Raw genomic sequence first — 6,287 nt, 5'->3', positions numbered from 1 at the left:
TCTGGTTAGAGCAGCAGGGAACGCCAATAGAATTTAAACTCGTAGTCTTTCAAAGTAAAATTTGATAAAGAGAAGCTTACCTAAAATATTGTTGGTAAAAATAAAAGGAAGGCAGTAACTAGGGAAAAAAAAAGAAACAGAATTGTTCCCTTTTGGAGCTATATTTTCAAAGAAAAACTGTTAGTCTTTTCATTCATGCCATTAAAGTATATTCCTCCACCTTCAGAAAAAAATAGCATTATTATGCAGAAGAAAGGAGTAGTCAGATGTTTTATTTTTAGGTGAAACCAAATAGTGTGATTCGGATTAGTTGTTGCAAGTTTCAAATTCTGAGAACCTCATTCGAACCAGGGACTCATGTGGGCTTTTGGTGGATGGGGAATCTGGCTGTTTATATTCTTCTTGACACAATCCGTGAGTGCTGGATTCCAACAATCACAGACAATTCTGCTTTCCATTTATTTTGATGAGTAGAGCAGTTTATACAATGCCAATACATTCTATAAATGGTTTTCTTATATAATGGGCTTTTACTCTTTTTGATGACATAATCAGAGAGGTAAATAATAGCAGAGCAGAATGAAATGGTGTCGCCAAGGGCAGAACTTACTATTACTCTTAGCATTCTGTCCCAGGAGAGTTAAAAAGCTTTAAAACAAGTTTTTTTTTTTCCATTTATTTAAAATTAGTAACCAAAAAAGTCATCTTAAGATGCGTAAGTTTTATGTTTTGCATATATTCAAGAACCTTAAATATATACTAAGGGGCAAATGAGGGAGGGAACATTTTGTATTCAGTATAAGCAAAATTCTTAGTGTTCTATATCTGGAGTCTTGGTTAGTAGTTGACATTACTGATGAAGGACAGGAAATTGGAATCTAATAGATCTACTGTACTTTGCTACAACCTGTTAGGAAATACTGCCTCAGCCAATCCGTCTGTCATCTGTTTTTTTTCTCCCTGACTTGAGCATTAGGTGTATGTAAATCATACAGTCTCGGGCCCTTCTTAATAATATGGCAATGGTTCTTTTTCTTTTTCGTGTTTTTCTTCAAAAATAATAACCACTTTTCATTTTCTTTTCATTTTCTTTCCTTTTCCTTTTCCTTTTTTTTTTTTTTTTTTTTTTTTTTTTGAGACACTCTCACTTTGTCATCCAGGCTGGAATGCAGCAGCACGATCTCGGCTCACTGCAACCCCTGCCTCCCGGGTTCAAGCGATTCTCCCACCTCGAACTCCTGAGTAGCTGGCATTACAGGCGTGCACCACCACGCCCAGCTGATTTTTGTATTTTTAGTAGAGACGGGGTTTCAATGTGTTGGCCAGGCTGGTCTTGAACTCCTGACCTCAATAATACAGCAGGCTGTATTATTATACAGCAGTGATCAAGTGAAATGAGGGTGACTTGAACACAGGCACTGCAACACTGAGACATCCATCTGATCATCACCGGGGCTACTAAGTGACTCACAGCTGGGTAGCATACACAGTGAGGAGATGCTGCACACAGCGATGATTCCCATCCCCAGTGTGATGGAGTGGGATCCATCTACTCAGAATGGCAGGCAACATACAACTTAGACATTATCTCTGAAATTTTCCATTTAGTATTTTCGGGCCAGGAATATTGTCCACAAAAGTTAACCATCAGTAACTGAAACCGCAGAAAGGGAAACCATAGATAAAGAGAGCCTGCTGTATTATTCCCATTTTGCAGAGGTTTAAGAACTCTTAAGATTTGAAGCCTAGAATGTCCAAACCTAGAGTGCCCTAAAATCTGTAAGCTCTTTTTGCTGTTGTTAGTATTGCATGACTCTCTGTGCCAGCCAGATTGAATGACCTCCAGAAATTAAGTGAGCCAGTGCCCAAGATGTCAGCCCAATTGGCTTGGTTTCCAGACTTGGTTGAGCCCAGCTGCTCACCTCCACCCTGGGGGTGGCGGACAATACCTAAAAGAGAAACATCTGATTCCTGTCTAGAGCTCTCTCCCTCTTTCCTATAGCATTGACTATTTAGGAATAGGGATTCTGTCTTCTAGTGTAGTTTTATGTCTGGCACAGTGTTCTGGTAACTATTGAATGCATTATTTGTAGAAAAGGAAGAAGAATACCTATCTGTAGTGCTCAGATCATTCAGCCAAGAGTAAGTAATGCCTAACTGCATGAAGACTGCCACACGGAAGAACTAAATCACATTCACACATGATACCAAAGAGTAAAGATAGTAGCAACACATAATATTCAATTAAATGTACCATTCAGTGTTTTTGCCTTCCCTGCCCTAAAGTTCATGTGTTGATAAAAATGCCTTTCTGATATAGGGAGTTCATTTCAAAAAATGCTCTATATTTTGAGAATATTTTCTATTTGGTTAATGAGGTGCTAATACATGTAAAAGAAATTAAGAAAACCTCATTAAGGGCCAAAATAGTAATATTTTACAAATGGCAATACCATCAAATAGTATCATCTCAGTGTTGAACATCAGATGTTTCCAATGTCCTCCCCTATGTGTGAATACCCTCTACAACATCCTGAATGCACTATCTCCAGCCTCTGCCCTGATCCAAACATGGACAAAAACAGTTTTTTTACAACTACAAATTAGAGTCTTGGACAGCGGTAATTCTTATACCCTTTTCTAATACTGAATTGAAATATACTTTCTCTAGTTTTCACCATGCTGGTAGTCCTCTTTTTTCTTTTCTCTACTTTCTCTCTCTCTCTCTCTCTCTCTCTCTCTCTCTCTCTCTCTCTCATAAAACTGCTCTAAATTTGCTGGGTTAGAATCTAAATTTGAATTGAAAAATTGATATGTAGTGTAAAACATAGTATTTAAACATACTCTATGAGTGGTCATTTAAATTGGACCTTTTAAAAATGCAAAAGGGGTAAAAAAGAATAAAAACACTTAATTTTCTCTCCTTATTTGGTTTATTTTTAAGCATCTCCATTGCACTATTTCACTCCTCTAAGTGAAATCAAGATCTTGGTTTTGGACTAAACTGGAATTCAAATGTGTATGAGCATGTTTGTTATTTAGTTGCGTGGGTTCATGAGGCGTTTATTTTGATTTTTTAAAAAATGAGGGGCTCTGGATTTTTTCTGTGCACCTGAGACAATAATTGAGATGAAGAGGGCAGCGTGTGTCTGCCCACCACACTGTCTCTGCTTGAGGCTATAGACTTGCAGCCAAAAAGCAGGGGAACACTTCATAAAGAACTCCATGAGATATGGGAAAAGTGAGAGTCCTCTGGCTTTATTGCAGGTTATAAGCTGTAACCTGAGTCAGGGAGAGAGACATTCTCCCAGGAGTCTCTGTGAGTCTCTGAGGGTTTGTTGTCCTGGGAAGATTTTGGCAGTGTGAGGTTTTTGATGTGAAAAATTTGCACTGGAGGGAGGGAAACAGGCAAAGAAGACTTCATTTAAGACTCTTGCAATAGGGAAGAGAGATAGAATTCAATTCTGCTGAAACAAGAGGTGGGGAGACTTAAATGCTGGGCTGGGCTAGTAGAAAAGTTCTTAAAGGATATTAGGGGAGAGGCTGGTCATATGATTAGGCCATGTATTTTGGCTAATTGCCACTTATGGAAGTTAGGTTCCTACCCTCCCACAGAGACTAGGAGAAAAGAGTGCTTTCTTTCTTGATGATTGCATTTCAAAGAGATGGCTCTCAGGTCCTTGAGAAAGACATCACTGGACTGTGAAGCAAGAGACTAGAAGATTTACATCTCAAAGGGAAAGAGTACAAATTTGCAAGTGTAAGCTTTGTAAAGTAAATGTTCTAAAAAAGGGGAGGTTAGGGGCTTCTACATTCATGAAGAAGCCTGTCAAAAGTTTAGTCAAGCTGAAGGGAAGCTTAAGAACGTCTTGGTCAAACAAGGGTATTCTCCCGTGGCTGTAGCAGTGGCACTGAGAGGCACAGTCTTTGAGTGTTTTCGAAGCAATGGGTGTCACTGAAAAGCTAAGACACTGTGAGAAAATAACTCATGAGATACTTCTGGATCTCCTGGAAGCTCTTGGAGAGGTTTGCAAAAGTCTGAAAGTGTGTGCAATATAGGTAGGGGCAAAACCAGTGAAAGTTGGGTCATCACCACTAATGTGATCCCACAGACAGCCAGTGACTGGCAAGACCGGAGAAATACAGAGTACGGAGGTGAAATGTTTCAACCTGACTTTGAACGTGTTATACCTTTCAGTTCATGGGTGCATGGACTGTGACATTTTGCTGCTTTGTCCTTCATAAATTGAGTGCTGTGGTAGCGTGAAAGTAACACTAGACAGACAGCTAAAAGACCTGAGTTTGTTTTCCTTTGTACCGGTTGTTAGCTAAACTGACTTGGATGAGGCACTCATCCCTCCTGGACTTCCTTATGGGGAATTGGGATAATACATCTATTTCACAGGTTGTTATCAGGATTAAATCAATATACATGGCATCCTTTGCAAAGCACTACGAATGACAGATCAGAGGCTTTTCTTTTGATTTTTAATATCTTACCCATTACTTAACCAGTAGCCTTAATGTGACCTCAATTGTGTCTCTTTAGGACGTTGGTAACTTTTCATATTCCTTCTGTGTACTTTTTGGAACTTTATTCCAGTTCCCATTCATTTAAATGGTATATAATGTTTTAAATTGAACTTTTATCTCTATTTCATCTGTCGTGGGTTTTTTTTTTTTTTTTTTGTCTTGGACTTGGACTTCCTTTCTACAACTCTATCTCTTGGGAGCACTTTTGTGATAAAATGGAGGTCAGCAGGAATCTTGCCCCCACACTTCTGTCTGAATACAACACATGTAACTGCTGCATTTGCTCACCACCACCAAAATGCTTCAGTGTTTGGTCAGTGGTTTTTAAGTTCTAAATGTATGCATCTGTTCAAATCTGTGTAAATTGTACTCTCTAGCCATAAGTTGCTTAATATCAATATCTATCTATCTATCTAACTATATCTAACTATCTATCTATCTAACTAACTATAAGAAACCAATTATGTTTGTAGAATGTCTAAAGAAGATGCCAGAAAAATTTTGTGCTCTTTGATAGAAAGTGTGGTTGCTGATTTAAACAAGAAGAAGAAAGAAATCCACATTTAATGGGATAAACATTCATTTACCAGAAAAAAATTAATTTCTAACTTTAAAGGAATTGCTTATTTTTCCATTAAATCCTCAGAACAAAAAAATAACAATTTAGAGAGGGCAATCTAAAGATGCAGTTGTGGTTACTTTGGTATTTGGCCCTTTTTCTGTAGTAATTTAGTCTGAACAAGACCCAAGTGTGTGCTATTCTTTGGCTTTATAGCCCTCTAACCATAGGCACTGATGGCATTCACAATTATGGATTAAATAGGGCCAACCCTTGTCAGTAATTTGTTAAAAAATTCCCACAGAGATACCTATGGTGCTGCTGAACAATGATGTTGGTAGTGTGTTATTTTGCTTTAGGAAAAGCTACTGCATTCCAACATGGGGTTCAATGTCTGGTCCTGGAAACCTCTTCTCTGATGTAAATTAAACCTTGAGTACACTCTGCCTGGTACTGAAATTAACATTTGGGTCCCGACCAAATTCTAACTTGTGAAATTGCAGATTACTTTACCACTGGATAAGAAATATACTCCATCATATCTTTCCTTTCTTATTTAATTATGCCTGGGGTTGTTAAATTGTTATGCCCAGACCGTTTATTCCCCGAAGAAGACCACCAGAGTCCAGAGTCAAAGCTAAGCAGCAAGGATCTTTATTACAGGTTCGAACCTGGAACTCTCCCTCGCTCGTGAAACGAGACAGGCAGGAGAGCTCCCCCACTCAGCTCCGAACAATGTTATATAGTCTAAGAAAAGTGGGCATAGAGTTATTATACAAATCAGATATATGATTGGCTAGTGTTTGAACAAGGCGATTTGGCTAACTATGATTGGTTCCCGCCATTTCTGATATTTTGGTTCAAACTTTGAGGCGGGAGAGCAGGTTTATGGCAGCAAGAGTTTATCTTACTTAAACACGTCTTGTGACCTTGCCTCAGAACTTACAAAATCTCTGGTATGTGCAAAACAAAATCTCTGGTACGTGCAGAAAACCAGGTACTCACAGAACTTACGAAATCTCTGGTATGTGCAAAGATTAGAGAGCAGAACAAGGGTGTAGCGGGTGGGGGGCGGGTACACATCTATCTTTGTGTCCTTTCAAAATCACTGTAGCATTTTGCCACTGTGTGCAACCAGTGGGCTTTTAGAAATTTTAGCATGAAAGGCTCTCAAGAAAACATGAAAATCTTTTAA

This window comes from Macaca fascicularis, chromosome 3, assembly GCF_037993035.2.
Source record: "Macaca fascicularis isolate 582-1 chromosome 3, T2T-MFA8v1.1".
Lineage (NCBI taxonomy): Eukaryota > Metazoa > Chordata > Mammalia > Primates > Cercopithecidae > Macaca > Macaca fascicularis.
The sequence above is the reverse complement of the archived record's forward strand: the minus strand, read 5'-3'. Positions refer to the sequence as shown.